A 22,726-nucleotide genomic window follows, 5' to 3' on the forward strand; every position below is an offset into this window, starting at 1 on the left:
AAAAAATCCCATACGTGTACAGAATGTGAAACAATACTTTGAAAATATGACCCGGAATGTGAAAAAGCAATAGCACACTAAAATAAACAAATAGAAACAAACAGGTGTTCACAACTTTTATTTATTATTGATGTTTAAAGAAAAGTTAACTGGTGAATAAGTCATGTTAAGGTGTTGTTTTGAGGGTTCTTTGACGCAAGACATGTTGCCACTCCTTAAATTTAAAACTAAATGCAGTTATATGTAATTTATATAATTTATAACATACATTATAGTTTTATAAGCATAAGCCCTTACCACAGTCAAAAAGACGATCATTTCCATCACCTCCAAAGCTTTTCTCATGTCCCTTCATGTTGCTTCCCTCCCTACCCATCCCCATCCCTGTCCTTAGGCAACTACTGATCTGCTTACTCTCACTTTAGTTTTTGCTTTATAGAATTTTATATAAAGAGAATTATATACTATATACTCTTTCTTGTCTTCTTCAAATCAGCATAGTTATTTTCAGATTCACCCATGCTCTTAATTCTATCAATAGTTTATTACTGTTTGTCATAGTATAGTATGTCACTATACGGTTATTTTGGTTGTTTCCAGTTTTTCCCTAGTACAAATGAAGTTGCTATAAACATTCACCTGCCAGACTTTATGTGGACCTATGCTTTCTCTTCTCTTAGATAGAAACTCAATAACAGTATTGTATCTCTGCTCTTAACGTTTTAACTTCGGGTTAATGATGCTGCAGATTGATCTTACCTTGCTGCTTAGAGTCCTGTTGATAATACAAATTGAGTGGATCTGATCTCAGACCACACCAGACAGATCAATCAGAGTGGCTGAGGAAGTGGCATATTGCTATATCAGTGGGTTAAAGATGGCCTCCATATATTGGCCTCTGTGTTGCCATTATATGTCCTCACAGTGGGCTCAAAGGCTGTCAGTGCCAAGCTCAATTTTTTACACATGCAATTGCTTTAAATATAGCTCAAGTAAGCATATGTGTAGCCATTTAGGGCTTGCCTGCTTTGCATGCCCCACAAAAGTGCAGCGGCATTTGCTAGCCACAGTTAAGGCAAACCCAGGGGCTATACAAGACCCCATGCCACTGCTTGCCTCCAGAACTCTCTGGCCCAGAGACTCCCTCTTTTGCTGCTGAGTCATATCTCCCAGGTACATAAGGTTGTCTCCTATTCTCCTCTACCCCAGGATTTGCCTTGCCCTTTTCCCCTTCTGGGCAGTGGCCCTCTGCTGCTGCCTCGGAAGGTCTCCTGATGTGACAGACTTCCCTTCTCAGGCAACCCGTCAAAGCACCGCCGAAATCAAAAGCTTCTGGACTGGGCACGGTGGCTCACGCCTGTATTCCCAGCAGGCGTGCCTTTGGGAGGCCCAAGCAGGTGGATCACCTGAGGTCAGGAGTTCGAGACCAGGCTGGCCAACATGGTGAAACCTCGTCTCTACTGAAAAATACGAAAATTAGCTGGGCGTGATGGCGGGCTTCTGTAAATCCAGCTACCCCGGATCTGAGGCAAGAGAATCGCTTGAACCCGGGAGGCGGAGGTTGAGTTGAGACGAGATCTCACCACTGCATTCCAGCCTGGGCAACAGAGTTGGGACTCCTCTCAAAAACAAAAACAAAAATCAAAAACGTTCTTGTGCGCTACTGCCATCTCTTGGTTATGTCGTTTTTCTTGATCAGCCCAGAAATCTTGGAACTCACCACAAGTGGTGATAAGGATGGGATTTTGGTGAACAAGAAATTAGCACGCAGTCTACCCAGTCAGTAGTAGGACAATCAATCGGAAAGTCAGTCCTAGGCAGCCTTAAGTTCTCAGAGTCTACATTTAGAATGTCTCTGTAGCAGTTTGGCGTAGCGTCGCACATTGCTGTACTGCAACAATATACTTTTTGCAGTCTCGTCCTATGCCTCATTGACCTGGCCTAGAGGTAGCACCAGTAGTTGAGTGAACCCACGCCGTTAGAACTGACTTTTGAGGTCTGAGATGCCAAAATACCGGGGAAGGAGGTCAGCCCACTGGCCTGGGTCCTCCCCCGCCCCTCAGTAGACATTGGACATTGTACACCTGGGTAGAAAAAGAGAGGGAGTACATGCCTCTGGAATCAGAGTGAGCCAGTCTGGACTGCGTAACAGGCCGGGCTATAGTGGCAAGAGTTCCCTGTGGCTGGCTTGACGATTTCAGGTAGTCTGAGATGTGAGGATGTCTTCCTCCCCGGAGACGGCTAGGCAAGTAAATGAGCCAATAAGGCAGAGACATCAGGCCAAGGCTTGTCTCTTAAGGGCAGCTGGTGGAGAGGTCTTTGCAAGCAGGTATAGCATGTGTCTGCTGTGGTGACACTCAATTATGATGTGGCAGTTGTCATCATGCTATCCCTTGCCCAGAGAGATATTAATATCCCAACCTTTGGGCTGAGCCAGCTAGAGTGTTACTTATAGTGACTGAAGACAAAAACGTTTATATCCGTGCCCATCCCGGGACTCTGCAGGAGGTTGCCGTCAGGTAGACCAGGCATTCCTAACCATGAGGCCTGTGCTGGCCTTGCTGGCAGTAGCTTATCACCAGGTTCCACCCAAACAGGAGGTAAGAGCCCAAACTCCTGGGAGAGACAGTGTGGATGAGAAGTCTCTGGAGAGGAGGATAGGTGGTCTCCAGAAGAAAAGGCAGCACAGTGTCACCATGGTAGGGACTGGGATAATTTACCCTCTGCTTTGTTTGCAGCCACCCAGAAAGTAATACAAATGGAAAAAACCAAAAGGGAGAGCCAAGAAGAAAGGGTCAGTTCTTGCTCTGAGACGGAGTCCCACCCTCTCTCTTACCCGAGGCCCAGCGTCTCTTTGAGACAGGAACCAAACCAAGGGCTGCTTGGCTCACTGAATGTGCCCGGCAGGGAATGAATTCCACCTAACGGGGAATGAAACCAATTAGGAGTGATAGTACATGATGGAAAAATTCGGCCCCCAATTAGGATCCTGTATAATTAGCGCAGAATTTGGGAAGAGGCCACACAGAGGCATTGGACCTCTGTTCACATTTGTATTGCTGATGTGTATTTTTGTGGCTTAGAAGGCTGCCCACCCTACATTAGACCTCATAATGGCCTGGGAGGTCTGTCGATGGAAAAGTTTAGCCAAGGCCAAAGATCTCCTCCACCCGTTAGACATGTTGGAGTGAAGACAACAAATGAGGTGGGGCAGGATGACTTGACAAGACTGGATGAGTCTGAATCTAGTCCTGAGTCTACTCGATTATTTCTCAGGGGGCGGAGCTCTTGAGAAAATCTTTACTGGGCGTGGTGGTTAGTGCTAAAATGATTCAGGAGGCCATAGCTGCACTGGATTTAATAGAAACTCTTGAAAGACAAACTCAGAGTCAGATGTTGCCTACTAACACTACAATATCTTACCTGGCCTAAATCAAAGTTACTGTCAACACTGAAGCTGCCCACTCCTGGGCCAAACAAACCACCTATGGCCAGGCCTCCATGTATGCATCAACCCTGAGGTGAACAAAAGAGGCTATCTTAGACCCTAAGGCGCAAGAAGGTCCCACGTTTGATGATCTCTGGTGAGATCATCTTGGAGCAATTGCAATACTTACTAGGATTAGATTACTATCCCCCAGCTGGCTTTCCCTTCGGAGGCAACCTTGTCCTTCATACCTGTCTCTGATCGCTGCCAAGTGCCTAAGAATCCTCTTCCACACAGGGATCCTGCAGTGTGGGAAGGTCACTTCTGACAGACAGTTGCCCTTTTACCATATTAACTGTGGCTTGGGTTCCTACAAACAACACTGGTTAACTCTGTCAGTGAGGGGTGAACAAATCTCCCTAATGCCAAGAAACACTCATGCTTCAGAAGGAATCCCCTCCCCCTCCAGTAGATTACCTGTTTGGGAGGGGGTTAATTAAAGGAATAATTCTCTTCTTAACTACTAAAATTGACCCAGTTTTGCTAAATATATGCTTCTGTCCTGCTAGCCGCCCCCTCTTCCCCCCACCACAAGATTATCCGTTGCCCCATTATTGGAACAGACTTATCGAGGCAGCAGATAAACTGATGACACAAGACTAAAGTTTTATGCTACTGGTGGCGCTTCCTGGTGGGAACCAGTTAACCTTCCCCTACTGGTTCATACACCACAGCAGAAGCTCAGGCAAGACACTAAAGGATTATGGCCTGTCACAGGTGACATAGATAAATGAGCACTGATTCCTACTACCTCCCCTTTCAGTTCCCCATATGACCCGCAATAAGAGACACTAGCAAGGAGTGGAAGCTAACTATAGACCATAGAGAGTTCAACAGGGCTGTTCCCTTTATTAGAGCACCTCTATCAGACATTGTTGCCATAATCGGTGTCATTCAAAACATCAGTGGTAAGTGTCTACTAATCCAGGGCATCTAACACCCACTGAATCTGAATTTTGAGTTATAAATTTGGCTAACATGTTCTATTCTGTACAAATTTCACAGCGAAGTCAAATACATTTCACTTCCACCTTTGAGAGTCAATAGTACACTTTTACCCACTTGCTTTTGGGGTATTTATTTTGTTTCCCCTCATCTTCATTGTGATGCTAGCTTGATTGGGGGTCCTTAAATGACCCTCTGATTGCACAGTCTTTGCCAACAGGACATAGACAGCTGCCCCACAATTTCATCAGAAACTAAGCTTTGGCATTATATCGGTGACATCCTCCTGGCAGAACCTGACCAAGACTCTGTTTCACAGTTCATCACAAGCCTGAGTAAACAACCTCTCATTGAGAGTGGATGGGCAATTACACCATGTAAGGTATTCGTCTGTAAAATTTGGGGACTACGCTAAGAACTCGGAAGGGTGAACCATTTCCAATCTGATAAAAGACAAGCTCCTCATGCTTAAACCACCCACATCAGTAAAGAAGCCCCAACATTCAAAGGAATGAGAGCCCAACCCATTCCTCACCTCCAATATTTGCTGATCTTTGCTGAATGTCTATCGAGACACCTGTAAAGCTTCCCTTTTGCAGCGAGGACCTGAGCAGCAACAGGCACTGGGTGACCTAAAGGAGGCTAATACTTTGGCTCTCCCTCTAGTGCTCCCAAGGGCAAGATTTGCAATGACAAGTTTCCACTGCCCTCAAATTTACTTCCTGGAGCCTCTGGACCAAATGGACAAGTAAATGCCTACCCATGGGCTTTTGGTGTAAGTAGCTCTCAGACTCAGCCTAAAGTATTCACTAGAAAGACACCCATGGCAGCATATCGGGCACTTATCAAAACTGAAGCCCTCACGGAGCATAGACAATACCCTATGAACCGAGATTCCTGTTTTGCCCTGAATAATAGACAGAGCTGCCTGGAAAACTGGATCAGCAACAGAAGCTTCTTTATTAAAATGAAACTGATATCTACAGGATCAAACTAAACCTGGCCCTCCTGGAGTGTCACTACTGTGTGAGGAAAGAGCCACACACTCTGTCAGTGAGGTTAACTTGCCAAAAACCCTGGAAATACACCTGGCTCTTGCTCACTGGGGAATGGAGGGAAGATGGCCAGCACTCTCAAAACAAGAAAATTAATGCTTTTCTTTATCAACGGAATGAGCAGAGGGTATAAGAGAGCCAGATGAAGGACAGCCATAGCCTATCACCTTTATTCAGATACCCCAATTTCCATTTGGGGATGGGCCAAAGTGCCCAATGGGCCTGGCTGTGTGCAACACTGCTAGAAACAGAGAAGGCATTTGACAAACATTTTACTAAGCTTCCCATTGTTGGCAACTCCTGGTCAGTGGCTAATGGGCTATTTTGTTCAGACTTGGGCAAAATCAGGACTGGAACATACGAGGCTGAGACATTTGGGGTAACAAGATGTGGGAAAAATATCAGCACGTTGGCCTCCACTCTGCACATCTTTGTACACTATACCTCAGCTCACACCAAATAGACATGGAGAAGGTGCAATACAACGTGGAAGCTGACAAACTAGCTAAACTACCAGAGCAGCCAATGCTCTTGAAGGGAGGGGAGACACCAGAACTTTGGTAAGAGCTACCCTACACCCTACACAGGAGAGTTCAGAGCATTTGGGCATCATGAGAATATGAAAATCAACTCACAAAGAGAAATAGACCCAGCAAAGAGACATTTACATGAAACTATTAGGGACTATACCACAGACCACAAATCTAGAGACTTGGACCTACTGCACGGCAGGAGAAGGTTCATATCAGAACTGGCAAATCCAGTCAATTTCATTGGGCCTCTCTCTGAAGCAGCAGGAACTATTACATATGCCACAACAATGTAGTAATCCTACACAGGCTTACTCTTGGCTCACCCACGAAAGGCACCAACCTCTGTTAATGTGATTGAAGAGTTGATAAAATAGTTTGTATGGCCTTTGGGTGTACAAAAGTTATACAGAGTTACTCAGTGAGAGCAAGACTCTCACTTATGTGCAAAGAAGATTCAACCATAGGCATTACCAAACAACACTGATTGGATTTCTCATTTATTCTCTAGTCCTACAGTAACAGGTATCAGAGAATGACACAATGGGCTTTTTAAAACAAGGGATATTGAAAGAACATGCCAGACAATAGCATTCCCAGCAGCCAAAGATACCGCCCATAGTCATGCTTACATTAAATTCATACCCTTCTGGCATAACCGCACCATATTTTAATTCACAGCAAATCAGAAAACCACCAACAGAGATGCTGCAACCTCTGCTGATATATGTACCCACTGGACACAATATGATTTACCAGGATTCACGAACATGGTGGGCCCTGACGTGACCACTCCCAGCAAAGAAACTTGCCTCTTTCACCTCTTCCTTCTCCGTCATAGAAAATCCAGAGACTGCGCATTCTTTTCCCCTCAATCCTGACAAGGACCTGGAATGAACCACTGACTATGGGTCTATTCTCAGTCTTAGTCTGTTCATCTTCCAGCATAAACCTAGCAAACCACCTACCACTACCTAGAGAGGGAAGCATCCTCATTTTCTGCCCATGTATTTTGCTCCACTAAGGGCACTGTGGAGCAATCCTTAACCTATGCTGTTGCTCTGCCCTTTCCTTACCTGAGAAAGTTCCTACCCTCATCAATGTCAATTTTGCCTTGATTGGTGGATCGCCCTAGTCCTGGAGATCCACACCCTACTGCGGGCAAAGTATGTATGGAAACAGCATGCCACATATACACCGCAGGGAGACCCAACATAGGTCAGACTGAGGACAAAGGGAACCATGCTCCTGTTTCACTGGGTCAGTCCACAGACATCAGCACCGAGGCTAGCACTTCTCCTCCTCTCTCTGCTACCACTTAGTACCATCCTTCCAGCTAAGTCAGATTCTACAATTTCACTTGTGACTCATAGATGCCTTCTAAGGTCTGTGGGTCACCTTTTCCTTCACAACAGATGAAACCCACTATTATTAACTCATGTGCCATTAAACAAATGGAGTAATGGGCCGCTATCTGTGGAGCCTCATTTAATGAATGTCCAGCGATAGTATGCACCAAATATTACAACCAGGATGCTTGTGATTGGTGCTAATGTTATTAATGCTGATGTTTTACTGCATTAAAATACTGTAATCCAGATCCAATACCCACAAGTCCTATGGGATTGCAGAGATAAAATGATAGCTTTTTCTGATGCCTGGAATGATAAATGCAGTCACCACCCACAGTGTGTACCTTTACAATTGTTGGCTTATTTTTTTATTAATTATAATAGTCTTTCTCTCACTCCATTAGAAGCCCCGCTATGGAGATGGAAAGAAATTGTATTAGCCAAGCAGCCAAGTGAACCTTACCATGGACCTCCTCCCTGGTTGCTAATCAATGTATACAAGGGAGGCAATGCATACCACACGACATTACCTGGCCAAGGCATTTCTTAAACACACACACGGACATGCACACACAGACGCACATACACACAGTACAACCAGCTTGGCAATTCTTTCCTAACGTAATCTCAGTATACTAACTGCAAGTTTTACTTAACGCTCAGGGGAAGTGGACTCTACAGCAGTTGCAATGCCGGCTGCCCACAGGGAACAAATCATAGCTCATGGGTGTCACAGCAAAGACAATTCCTACAAAAAACATATTTGATCCCATGGGGAAATTTAACTACTCTTTGCATGGGAGTTTCTCCAGCCACATTGACAACTATCTGCTGTGGCTATTACGAAATTTGTCAGGCCTACCAAAACCACAATTTTTAAAAACTTAGAAAATATCTGAGGGAAGTTGTTGCCCCATGTTACTTTCCTAGGGGCTCCTTAAAAATCCATACACACTCCAAACCTACAGAGGATAGAAACAATCATGAGAAGACCTGTAGTGAAACTAACTTGGGAGGAATTTTTTAAATCTTTATTAAAACATTTTTATGCCTTGTCATTTCAACTTTTATTTAAGATTCAGTCGGCACATGCACAGGTTTGTTACCTGGGTATATTGCATGATGCTGAGGTTTGGGGTACAAATGACCCCATCACCCAGGTATTGAGCATAGTACCTAACAGTTTGTTTTTCAACCCTTGTCCCCTTCCCCTGCTCCCTCTAGTAGTCTCCAGTGTCTCAATAGACACCTTATGTCCCTGAGTACCTGGGAGGAAATTTATTGGTGTAGTCACACTGCCACCTCCCAAGGGGCCACTCCTGAGGTTATTAAAGGTATACAAACCACTTCCTTATAAATGTTTCTTCTAAAATGGAGTCTGTGGAGCATTTGGTCCCGCACTGAAACACCACAATGTTGCAATACAAAGGAACATAAATGGGACAAATGTCATGATACAATTGATATTTCTTTTTTCTTTTTTTTTTTTTTAAGACAGAGTCTCTCTCTGTCACCCAGGCTGGAGTGCAGTGGTACGATCTCGGCTCACTGCAACCTCCACCTCTTGAGTTCAAAAAATTCTTCTGCCTCAGCCTCCTGAGTAGCTGGGACTACAGGCACAAGCCACCTGAAGGACTGAAACAGCCTGACACAGCCCAAGGACTGAAACACTTGGCTGAATCTCACTGTACGAAAGTACCATGGGGCCATGGTGTGAGATAACTGCATAGCCCTAGGTCAGGTATTGGCTGCTGGAGGGGGCGAAGGGCACGGGGGCTGTGTGCTTGCTAAAATTATCTTGCTCCATGTGTGAGATAACATCAAGTTTTACAGATAGCTGGGACCATGTACCAAAGGGGTTATAAATGCCACTCTATTAACTAAACGGATTGGACAAATCAAAATTCTCTCCTTTTCTAATCTATTCTGCTGGCTGAGGAAGTGCACAGACTGACTGAGAACTAGCTTTAAAATCTTACTTTGTAGTTTTATAGCTTTCTGGGTCTTGAGGATGCTTCATCGCTGGCTCCCAACTCGAACTCTGTGAAATAACATACAACTTAGATTGTAGAACCACAAGGGGCCAAGACATGGACTGTGATATAAGTGGGTAAATATCTTTAGATGGTGTCATGTATTTTGTCTCCTATATTCAGAGGCTAAGACCATCAGCTCAAAGCTCATTGGAACCAAAATCAAATGTTTACACATCCAATTGCTTTAAATATGGCCCCCACTAAGCACATTTTTACCTATTTAGAAACCACCCACATTGCACCCTCAGTAAAACTAGACACAATATGTGCTATCCCTAGATAGAACATACTCTGGCGCTGGAAAAAAGCCCCAAGCCTCTGATGCCCATGGGAGCTCTCTGGCCCAGAGACTCTATACCTGGCTCCTGAGTAACATCGCATAGACACGTAAGTCTCCTGTCTGGTTCTTCTCGCCCTTGGAAGTTGCCTTGCACTCTTCCTCTTCTGGGTAGTAGCCTCTTGCTGCTGCCTCTGGAAGGTCTCCTGCTGTGAGGGAAGTTCCCCTTTCCTGAAACCTTTCAAAGGACTGCCCAAATAAAGCACGTTGTGTGCTACTGCCATCTCGTGGTCTAGACTTTTTCCTTGCTCAGCCCTGACGTCCAGAAAATCACCACACATACTTAATAGCAAAATTTGTCAGAAGCCAAGATAGTGGAGAAACAACGGTTGGATATTGCTGAGATATTTCTCCATGGCCTTTCTACATTTATTGTGACTGTTTTTGTCTCGAGTTATAGTTTGAAGAAAATTTGTATGTCAACATTTGAATGGCTGTTTCTCATTTATCCTATGTGATTTGGGGCAGGGGGCACGGGGAACTAATGCAAACATTAACCAAAACGAACTCTGACCCAGTATTCTCATATATTCTACCAACATCTATGAAACTATGGTATGCCAGTTCGTGAACTTGCAAGTAGAGTGCAATCTCAAACTCTTCATGTTTCTTGACAGCTTTGGTAATGAGGATGAAACATTGCGTTCTGGAAAGTGATAAAACAAGGGTACTCCACTAGCCTGCTTAGTGGATAGGAGAATACTCCTTGAGACTGGAGAGCAAATGCTTTTTCCCAACTGTATTGGCACTAAGTGGAGTAAGGGCCCTTGTCCCCTCACTCTCCTACCTATTGTTGAAGCTGAGGGACAGGATGCAGAATTAAAACAAGCTGCTTGAATCATTGTTTGGTTGTTGTTCACTCTCCTCTGGGTGGCAGGAAGAAGGAATAGCAACATGCTGCTGAGGCAGTGACTTGCCAAACATGAATAAATGCTGTCAGCAGTGAAGATATAAAGTTTGCAGTGGAACAAAACCATCCAAAGTTTGTTTCATTTTCTAACTACTGCTGCTCTTTCTTTTCTCACTTCAGCTGCTATAAGAAGAAAGATGATTAGTGATGAGCCTGAAGTCTCTCTGTCCTCAAGAGAGACGGAAAGGCATATGCATGTTAGGGTACTTCAGGAAAGGGAAGGGCTCACATGTTCACAGAGCTGTTAGATATAAGCTCCCTATACACTACCTTACCTGAGTTTCTGTGAGTGGGAATGTCGGGGGAACGGGTGCTAGATATGGGGTAGATGAAAGCACCAAGGCTGTGGAGCAGAGCTGCTGGGGAAATTAAGGGACAGAATGTAAGAATCCCTGAGCCCTTACAGCTCTGCACAAATGGAGGTACAGAGGAGAGGATTTAGCATACAATCTGGGGAAAAGAGCAAGAGGGATTACAAAAAAGGTTTATAGTTCCTGCCCACCCACTCCCCCGCCCCTGGCCTCCACCTCATCACAAAACTCCCCGGCAATCCCTATGTTCTGGCAAGGACATAGGGAAATCCCCCAACAGCTCTTGTTGTAAGCCCTGAAATGCCTGTGGTGAACTCTAGGTCTGAGTTCTTTTGAGGGAAAAATGTCCACCAAAGCAATTGTTGGGGTGTGTGCATGGTTCACAGTGGGGTATAGAAGCCCGTGTCACTTTGTGTGGAGGTGCCTTTGGGACAGTTCGTTAAATTGTTCTTGTTGCTTCTACATATAAATGGCAGGGTATGGTGGGTCATATGCTTGTAATTTTTTATTCTACAGATCTCAGATGAAGTCCTCCCTGTTTTAGAGAGAAAGAGATAGAGGGAAGTGCTTATAGAACAAATTGCTATGGTATTACTCAACAGTGGTTGGCTCAGAATTTAGCATTAGTTCAACATTAGTTCTAATGTTCAACTTTTTTTTTTAATATTATACTTTAAGTTTTGGGGTACGTATGCAGATCTTGTAGGATTGTTACATAGGTTTACACATACCATGGTGGTTTGCTGCCTCCATAACCCCATCACTTACATTAGGTATTTCTCCTAATGTTATCTCTTCCCAATCTCCGCATCCCCTGCTATCCCTCTCCTAGCCCCCAATCCTCTACAGACCCCAGTGTATGATGTTTGCCTCCCTGTGTCCATGTATTCACATTGTTCAACACCACGTACAAGTGAGAACATATGGTATTTGGTTTTCAGTTCTTGTGTCATTTTGTGGAGAATGACGTTTTCCATGTTCATCCATGTCCCTACAGAGGACATTAATTCATCCTTTTTTATGACTACATAGTATCCCATGGTGTAAATGTGCCACATTTTCTTTATCCTTTTTATCATAGATGAGCATTTGGGTTGGGTCCAAGTCTTTGCAATTGTAAACAGTGCCTCAATGAGCATACTTGTACATTTGTCTTTATAATAAAATCATTTATAATCCTTTGGGTATATACCCAGTAATGGGAATGTTGCATCAAATGGTATTGCTATTTGTAGATCCTTGAGGACTCACCACTGTCTTCCACAATGGTTGAACTAATTTACACACTCACTAACTGTGTAAAAGCATTCCTATTTCTCCACATCCTCTCCAGGATCTGTTGTCTTCAGATTTTTTAATGATCGCCATTCTAACTGGCATGAGATGGTATCTCAATGTGGTTTTGATTTGCATTTCTCTATTGACCAGTGATGATGAGCATTTTATCATATGTTTGTTGGTCACATCAATGTCTTCTTTTGAAAAGTGGCTGTTCGGAATGCTGGGAAGATGGCCACCTAAGAACAGCTCAGGACTTCAGCTCCCAGTGAAAGTGCAGAGGGTGAGTGGACGCCGCATTTCCAGATGAACTCTTATTGCCCACAGACCAGGAGATACCCAGGCAGAGGGGTCGCCAGCGTCGCAGTCCCAGCCGGTGCGGCTGTTTTGGCCCCTGTGGGGCTGATTCCGCCTGAATGTGATGAAGAGAATGAATCCAAGCTGGAAAATACTCTTCAGGATATTATCCAGGAAAACTTCCCCAACCTAGCAAGGCAGACCAATATTCAAATCCAGGAAATACAGAGAACACCACAAAGATATTCCTCAAGAAGAGCAACCCCAAGGCACATAATCGTCAGATCCACCAGGGTTGAAATGAAAGAGAAAATGCTAAGGGCAGCCAGAGAGAAAGGTCGGGTTACCCACAAAGGGAAGCCCATTAGACTCACAGCAGATCTCTCAGCAGAAACCCTACAAGCCAGAAGAGATTGGGGGCCAATATTCAACATCCTTAAAGAAAAGAACTTTCAACCCAGAATCTCCTATCCACCCAAACTAAGCTTCATAAGTGAAGGAAAAAGAAAATCCTTTGTGAACAAGCAAGCACTCAGAGATTTCATCACCACCAAACCTGCTCTACAAGAACTCCTGAAAGAGGCTCTACACATATAAAGGAACAACCAGTACCAGCCACTCCAAAAACACACCAAATGGTAAAAGAGCATCAACACAATCAAGAATCTGCATCAACTAACCAACAAAACAACCAGGTAGCATCAAAATGACAGTATCAAATTCACACATAACAATACTATCCCTAAATGTCAATGGACTAAATGCCCCAATCAAAAGACACAGACTGGCAAATTGGATAAAAAGCCAAAACCCATCAGTGTGCTGTATCCAGGAAACCCATCTTACATGCAAGGATACACAAAGGCTCAAAATAAAGGGATGGAGGAAGATCTACCAAGCAAATGGAGAGCAAAAAAAGGCAGGAGTTGCAATTCTCATCTCTGATAAAATAGACTTTAAAGCAACAAAGATCAAAAGAGACAAAGAAGGACATTACATAATGGTAAAAGGATCACTGCAACAAGAAGAGCTAACGATCCTAAATATATACGCACCCAATACAGGAGCACCCAGATACATAAGGCAAGTTCTTAATGACTTACAAAGAGACTTAGATACCCACACAATAATAGTGGGAGACTTTAACACCCCATTGTCAATATTAGACAGATCATCCAGACAGAAAATCAACAAGGATATCCAGAACCTGAATACAGACCTGGAACAAGCAAACCTAATAGACATTTACAGAAGTCTCCACCCCAAATCCACAGAATATACATTCTTCTCAGCACCACATCACACCTACTCTAAAATTGACCACATAATTGGCAATAAATCACTCCTCAGCAAATGCAAAAGAACAGAAATCATAACAAACAGTCTCTCAGACCACAGTGCAATCGAGTTAGAACTCAGAATGCAGAAACTAACTCAGAACCGCACAGCTTCATGGAAACTGAACAACTTGCTCTTGAATGTTGACTGGATAAACAATGAAATGAAGGCAGAAATAAAGATGTTCTTCGAAACCGATGAGAATGAAGACACAACATACCAGAATCTCTGGGACACATTTAAAGCAGTCTCTAGAGGAAAATATATAGCAATGAGTGCCCACATGAGAAGAAAGGAGAGATCTAAAATTGACACCCTATCATCAACATTGAAAGAGCTAGAGGAGCAAGATCAAAAACACTCAAAACCTAGCAGAAGACAGGAAATAACTAAGATCAGAGCAGAACTGAAGGAAATAGAGACACAAAAAACTCTTCAAAAAATCAATAAATCCAGGAGCTGGTTCTTTGAAAAGATCAACAAAATAGACAGACCACTAGCCAGATTAATAAAAAAGAAAAGAGAGAGTAACCAAATTGATGCAATAAAAAACGATAAAGGGGATATCACCACAGATTCCACAGAAATCCAAACCATCATCAGAGATTATTAAAAACAACTCTATGCATATAAACTAGTAAACCTGGAAGAAATGGATAAATTCCTGGACACCTGCATCCTCCCAAGCCTAAACCTGGAAGAAGCCAAAACCCTGAATAGACCAATAACATGGTCTGAAGTCGAGGCAGCAATAAAGAGCCTACCACCCAAAAAAAGCCCAGATCCAGATGGGTTCACAGCTGAATTCTACCAGACATACAAAGCGGAGCTGATAGCATTCCTTCTGAAACTATTCCAGACAATCCAAAAAGAGGGAATCCTTCCCAAATCATTTTACGAGACAAACATCATCCTGATACCAAAACCCGGCAGAGACTCAACAAGAAAAGAAAATTTCAGGCCAATATCCATGATGAACATAGATGCAAAAATCTTCAATAAAATACTGGCAAACCGATTGCAACAGCATATCAAAAAGCTCATCCACCATGATCAAGTAGGATTCATCCCGGGGATGCAAGGCTGGTTCAACATACGCAAGTCCATAAACGTAATTCACCACATAAACAGAACCAAAGACAAAACCACATGATTATCTCAATTGATGCAGAGAAGGCTTTTGACAAAATTCAACAACCCTTTATGCTAAAAACCCTCAATAAACTAGGTATTGACGGAATGTATCTCAGAACAATAAAAGCTATTTACGACAAACCAACAGCCAATATCATACTGAATGGGCAAAAACTGGAAGCATTCCCTTTGAAATCTGGCACTAGACAAGGGTGCCCTCTCTCACCACTCCTATTCAATATAGTACTGGAAGTTCTAGCCAGAGCAATCAGGCAAGAAAAAGAAATAAAGAGTATCCAAATTGGAAAGGAGGAAATCAAATTGTCTCTATTTGCAGATGACATGATTGTATATCTGGAAGACCCCATCATCTCAGCCCAAAATCTCCTGAAACCGATAAACAACTTCAGCAAAGTCTCAGGATGCAAAATCAACGTGCGAAAATCACAAGCATTCCTATACATCACTAATAGACTTCAAGAAAGCCAAATCAAGAACGAACTGCCATTCACAATTGCTACAAAGAGAATAAAGTACCTAGGAATACAACTAACAAGGAACGTAAAGGACCTCTTCAAGGAGAACTACAAGCCATTGCTCAACGAAATAAGAGAGGATACAAACAGATGGAGAAACATTCCATGTTCATGGTTAGGAAGAATCAACATCGTGAAAATGGCCATACTGCCCAAAGTGATTTACAGATTCAACGCTATTCCCATCAAGCTACCAATGACCTTCTTCACAGAACTGGAAAAAAAACACCTTAAACTTCATATGGAACCAAAAGAGAGCCCGCATAGCCAAGTCAATTCTAAGCAAAAAGAACAAAGCAGGAGGCATCACACTACCGGACTTCAAACTATACTACAAGGCTGCAGTAATCAAAACAGCATGGTACTGGTACCAAAACAGAGATATAGACCAATGGAACAGAACAGAGGCCTCACAGGAAATACAACATACCCACAACCATCTGATCTTCGACAAACCTGACAAAAACAAGCAATGGGGAAAGGACTCCCTGTTTAATAAATGGTGTTGGGAAAACTGGCTAGCCATGTGCAGAAAGCAGAAACAGGACCCCTTCCTGACACCTTACACCAAAATTAACTCCAGATGGATTAAAGACTTAAACATCAGACCTAACACCATAAAAACCCTAGAAGAAAATCTAGGCAAAACCATTCAGGACATAGGTGTAGGCAAGGACTTCATGACCAAAACGCCAAAAGCAATGGCAACAAAAGCCAAAATAGACAAATGGGACCTAATCAAACTCCACAGCTTCTGCACGGCAAAAGAAACAGTCAGTAGAGTGAATCGGCAACCAACAGAATGGGAAAAAATTTTTGCAGCCTACCCATCTGACAAGGGGCTGATATCCAGAATTTACAAAGAACTAAAGCAGATCTATAAGAAAAAAACAAACAAGCCTATTCAAAAATGGGCGAAGGATATGAACAGATACTTTACAAAAGAAGACATACAGGAGGCCAACAAACATATGAAAAAATGCTCATCATCACTGGTCATCAGAGAAATGCAAATCAAAACCACATTGAGATACCATCTCACACCAGTTAGAATGGCGATCATTAAAAAATCAGGAAACAACAAATGCTGGAGAGGATGTGGAGAAATAGGAACACTTTTACAGTGTTGGTGGGAATGTAAATTAATTCAACCATTGTGGAAGACAGTGTGGCGATTCCTCAAGGACCTAAAAATAGAAATCCCATTTGACCCAGCAATCCCATTACTGGGTATATATCCAAAGGATTATAAATCATTCTACTACAAGGACACGTGCACACGAATGTTCATTGCAGCACTGTTTACAATAGCAAAGACCTGGAACCAACCCAAATGCCCAACGATGATAGACTGGATAGGGAAAATGTGGTACATATACACCATGGAATATTACGCAGCCATCAAAAACGATGAGTTCACGTCCTTTGTAGGGACATGGATGAATCTGGAAACCATCATTCTCAGCAAACTGACACAAGAGCAGAAAATCAAACACCATATATTCTCACTCATAGGTGGGTGTTGAACAATGAGAACACATGGACACAGGGAGGGGAGCACTACACACTGGGGTCCGTTGGGGGGAATGGGGGAGGGGCCGGGGGGTGGGGAGGTGGGAAGAGATAGCATGGGGAGAAATGACAGATACAGGTGAGGGGACGGAAGGCAGCAAACCACACTGCCAAGTGTGTACCTATGCAACAATCTTGCATGTTCATCACATGTACCCCAAAACCTAAAATGCAATTAAAAAAAAAAAAAGAAAGAAAAGTGGCTGTTCATATCTTTTGCCCATTTTTTGTTGGAGTGGTTTGTTTTTTTCTTGTAAATTTGTTTTAAGTTATTTGTAGATTCTGAATATCAGCCCTTTGTCAGATAGGTAGCTTGCAAAAAACTTTTTTCCCATTCTGTTGGTTATCATTTCAATCTAATGATTGTTTATTTTGCTGTGCAGAATCTCTTAAGTTTAGTTAGATCCCATTTGTCTATTTTGGCTTTTGTTGCCATTGCTTTTGGTGTTTTAGTCATGAAGTATTTGCCTATGTCTGTGTCCTGAATAGTATTGCCTAGGTTTTCTTCTAGAGTTTTTATGGTGTTAGGCCTTATGTTCAAATCTTTAATCAATCTGGAGTTAACTTTTTTATCAGGTGTAAAGAAGGGATCCAATTTCAGCTTTCTGCACATGGCTAGCCAGTTTTCCCAGCACCATTTATTAAACAGGGAATCCTTTTCCTATTACTTGTTTTTGTCATGTTTGTCAAAGATCAGATGGTTGTAGATGTGTGATGTTACTTCTGAGCCTTCTGTTTTGTTCCACTGGTCTATATCTCTGTTTTGGTACCAGTACCATGCTGTTTTGATTACTGTAGCCTTGTAGTATGGTTTGAAGTCAGGTAGCATGATGCCTCCAGCTTTGTTCTTTTTGCTTAAGATTGTCTTGGCTATGCAGACTCTTTTGGTTCCATATAAAATTTAAGGTTTTTTTTTTTTTTTTTTTTTTTTTTTTTTTTTTTCAGTTCTGTGAAGAAGGCCAATGGTACCTTGATGGAGATATAAATTACTTTGAGCAGAATTGCCATTTTTAACATATTAAGTCTTCCTAACCACGAGCACAAAATGTTTTTCCTTCTGTTTGTGCCCTCTCTTATTTCCTTGAACAGTGGTTTGTCATTCTTCCCGAAGAGGTCTTTTACGTCATTTTTTTAGTTATATTCCTAGGTATTTTATTCTCTTTGTAGCAATTGTGAATGGGAGTTCACTCATGATTTGGCTGTCTGTTTGTCTGTTACTGATGCATAGGAATGCTTGTGATTTTTGCACACTGATTTTGTATCCTGAGACTTTGCTGAAGTTGCTTATCATCTTAAGAAAATTTTGGGCTGAGACAATGGGGTCTTCTAATATACAATTGTGTCATCTGCAAATAGAGACAATTTGATTTCCTCTTTTAAAAAAAATATATGTTTTATTGCACTTTAGTTTCTGGGGTAAATGTGCAGAACATTCAGGATTGTGGATAGGTACATACATGGCAATGGTTTGCTGCTTCCATCCATGTCACATGTATCTGGCATTTCTCCCCATGTTATCCCTCGCCAATTCCCTACCCCACAGTCACTCCCCAAGTCCCCCCCACCAGACCCCAGTGTGTGATGCTCCCCTCCCTGTGTCCATGTGTTCTCATTGTTCAACATCCACTATGAGTGAGAACATGTGGTGTTTGATTTTCTGTTCTTGTGCCAGTTTGCTGAGAATGATGGTTTCCAGGTTCATCCATGTCCCTACAAAGAATACAAACTCTTCATTTTTTATGGCTGCATAGTATTCCATGGTGTATATGTGCCACATTTTTCTTGTCCAGTCTATCGTCAATGGGCATTTGGGTTGGTTCCAGGTCTTTGCTATTGTAAACAGTGCTGCAACGAACATTCATGTGCATGTGTCTTTATAATAGAAAGATTTATAATCCTTAGAATACATACCCAGCGATGGGATTGCTGGGTCAAATGGAATTTCTATTTCTAGGTCCTTGAGGAATCGCCACACTGTCTTTCACAATGGTTGAACTAATTTACACTCCCACCAACAGTGTAAAAGTGTTTCTATTTCTCCACATCCTCTCCAGCATCTGTTGTCTTCAGATTTTTTAATGATTGCCATTCTAACTGGCATGAGATGGTATCTCAATGTGGTTTTGATTTGCATTTCTCTAATGACCAGTGATGATGAGCATTTTTTCATGTGTTTGTCAGCCTCATGTATGTCTCCTCTTGAAAATCATCTCTGTTCATATCCTTCACCCACTTTTGAATGGATTTGTTTTCTTTTTTTTTTCTTGTAAATCTGTTTTAGTTATTTGTAGATTATGGATACTAGCCCTTTGTCAGATGGGTAGATTGCAAAAATTTTTTCTCATTCTGTTGGTTGCTGGTTTACTTTACTGATTGTTTCTTTTGCTGTGCAGATGCCGTGGAGTTTGATTAGGTCCCATTTGTCTATTTTGGCTTTTGTTTCCAATGCTTTTGGTGTTTTAGTCATGAAGTCATTGCTGATGCCTATGTCTTGAATGGTTTTGCTTAGGTTTTCTTCTAGGGTTTTTATGATGTTAGGTTTTATGTTTAAGTCTTTAACCCTTTAGGAGTTAATTTTAGTGTAAAGTGTCAGGAAGGGGTCCAGTTTCTGCTTTCTGCACATGGCCAGCCAGTTTTCTCACCATGATTTATTAAACAGGAAATCCTTTCCCCATTGCTTGTTTTAGTCAAGTTTGTCAAAGATCAGACGGTTGTAGATGTGTGGCATTGCCTCCAAGGCCTCTCTTCTGTTCCATTGGTCTGTATCTCTGTTTTGGTACCAGTACCATGCTGTTTTGATTACTGTAGCCTTGTAGTATAGTTTGAAATCAAGTAGCATGATGCTTCCAGCTTTGTTCATTTTGCTTAGGATTGTCTAGGCTATGCAGGCTCTCTTTTGGTTCCATATGAAGTTTAAGGTGTTTTTTTTCCAGTTCCGTGAAGAGGGTTATAGGTAGCTTGATGGGGATAGCACTGAATCTCCATATTACTTTGGGCAGTATGTCCATTTTCACTATATTGATTCTTCTTAACCATGAGCATGGAATGTTTCTCCATCTGTTGTGTCCTCTCTTATTTCATTGAGTTACAGTTTGTAGTTCTCCTTGAAGAGGTCCTTTACGTCCTTTGTTAGTTGTTTCCTAGGTGTTTAATTCTCTTTGTAGCAATTGTGAATGACAGTTGGTTCTTGATTTGGCTCTCTTTAAGTCTGTTATTGGTGTATAGGAATGCTTGTGATTTTTGCCCATTGATTTTGTATCCTGAGACTTTGCTAAAGTTGCTTATCAGTTTTAGAAGATTTTTGAATGAGACGATGGGGTCTTCTAAATATACAATCATGTCATCTGCAAATAGAGATAATTCAATTTCTGCATTTCCTAATTGAATGCCCTTTATTTCTTTTCCTTTCCTGATAGCTCTTGCTAGAACTTCCAATACTATGTTTAATAGGAGTGGTGAGAGAGGGAATCCTTGTTTAGGGTTAGATTTCAAAGGGAATGCTTCCAGTTTTTGCCCATTCAGTATGATATTGGCTGTTGGTTTGTCATAAATAGCTTTTATTATTTTGAGATATGTTTTGTAAATATCTAGTTTATTGAGGGTTTTTAGCACAAAGGGCTGTTGAATTTTGTTGAAGGCCTTCTCTGCATCTATTGAGATAATCAGGTGGTTTTTGTCTTTGGTTTTCTTTATGCAGTGAATTATGTTTATAGACTTGTGTATGCTGAACCAGCTTTGCATCCCTGGGATGAAGCCTACTTAATAGTGATGAATAAGCTCTTTGAAGTGCTGTTGCAATCGGTTTGCCAGTATTTTGTTGACGATTTTTGCATCTATGTTCATTATGGATATTGCCCTGAAGGTTTTTGTTTGTTTGTTTTTTGTGTTGTGTCTTTGCCAGGTTTTGGTATCGGGATGATGTTAGTCTCATAAAATGGTTTGGGAAGAATTTCCTTTTTGGATTGTTTGGAATAGTTTCAGTAGGAGTGGTACCAGCTCCTCTTTGTATGACTGGTAGAATTTGGCTGTGAACCCATCTGGACCTGAGCTTTTTTTTTAGCTGGTAGACTATTAATTGCTGCTTCAACTTCAGCCCTTGTTATTGGTCTATTCAGGGTTTCAACTTCCTGGTTTAGGTTTGGGAGGGTGCAAGTGTCCAGGAATTTATCCATTTCTTCCAGGTTTACTGCTTTATGTACATAGAGTTGTTTGTAGAAATCTCTGATGGTAGTTTGTATTTCTGTGGAATCTGTGGTGATATTGTCTTTATTATTTTTTATTGCATGTATTTGATTTTTCTCTCTTTTCTTTTTTACTAATGTGGCTAGTGGTCTATTTTGTTCATCTTTTAAAAAACAAAGTACTGAATTTGTTAATTTTTGAAGGTTTATCTGTGTCTCTATCTCCATTTCTGCTCTGATCTTAGTTATTTCTTGTCTTCTGCTAGCTTTTGAGTATTTTTTATCTTGCTCCTCTAGCTCTTTCTATTTTGATGATAGGTGGTCAATTTTAGACCTTCCCTTGCTTCTCGTGTGGGCATTTATTGCTATAAATTTTTCTCTAGACACTGCTTTAAATGTGTCACAGAGATTCTAGTATGTTTTGTCTTCGTTCTCGTTGGTTTCGAAGAACATCTTTATTCTGCCTTCATTTCATTGTTTATCCAGTCAGCGTTCAAGAGCCAGTTTATCAGATTCCATGAAGTTGTGTGGTTCTGAGTTAGTTTCTTTCTTTTCTTTTTCTTTTTTTTCTTTTTCTTTTTCTTTTTCTTTTTCTTTTTCTTTTTCTTTTTCTTTTTCTTTTTCTTTTTCTTTTTCTTTTTCTTTTTCTTTTCTTTTTCTTTTTCTTTTTTTTTTTTTTTTTTTTTCTTTTTTTTTTTTGAGACAGAGTCTTACTCTGTTGCCAGGGGCCAGGCTGGAGTGCAGTGGTGCAATCTCAGCTCACTGCAATCTCTGCCTCCTGGGTTCAATCAATTCTCCTGCCTCAGCCTCCCGAGTAACTGGGACTATGGGTGTGTACCACCATGCCCAGCTAATTTTTATATTTTTAAGTAGAGATGATGTTTCACTATGTTGGCCAGGATGGTCTCCATCTCTTGACATCATGATCTGCCTGCCTCGGCCTCCCAAAGCACTGGGATTACAGGCGTGAACCACCACTCCCAGCCCTGAGTTAGTTTCTTAATCCTGAGTTCTAATTTGATTGCACTGTGGTCTGAGAGACTGTTTGTTATGATTTCCATTTCTTTGCATTTGCTGAGGAGTGATTTACTTCCAATTATTTGATCAATTTTAGAGTAGGTATGATGTGGTGATGAGAAGAATGTATATTCTGTGGATTTAGGGTGGAGATTTCTGTAGATGTCTATTAGGTTCACTTGGTCCAGATCTGAGTTCAAGTCCTGGATGTCCTTGTTAATTTTCTGTCTCGTTGATCTGTCTAATATTGAGAGTGGAGTGTTAAAATCTACCACTATTATTATGTGGGAGTCTAAGTCTCTTTGTAGGTCATTAAAAACTTGCTTTATGTATCTGGGTGTTCCTGTATTGGGTGCGTATATATTTAAGATCTTTAGCTCTTCTTGTTGCATTGATTCTTTTACCATTAT

General features: G+C 41.8%; 1 protein-coding gene across 3 annotated transcripts in view; it reads right to left on the reverse strand.

Annotated features, from left to right (window-relative positions):
• The window catches only part of LOC101053519 (zinc finger X-linked protein ZXDB), a 31,010-nt gene extending 19,863 nt beyond the window's left edge, over window positions 1–11,147 (reverse strand). For all 3 annotated transcript variants that reach the window (XM_074392031.1, XM_074392033.1, XM_074392032.1), the window contains exon 1: window positions 1–11,147. This exon is cut by the window's left edge. The gene's annotated coding sequence lies outside the window, so the exon portion shown is untranslated.
• Window positions 11,148–22,726: the final 11,579 nt, after the last annotated feature.

The sequence above is a fragment of the Saimiri boliviensis genome, chromosome X (genome assembly GCF_048565385.1).
Source record: "Saimiri boliviensis isolate mSaiBol1 chromosome X, mSaiBol1.pri, whole genome shotgun sequence".
NCBI lineage: Eukaryota > Metazoa > Chordata > Mammalia > Primates > Cebidae > Saimiri > Saimiri boliviensis.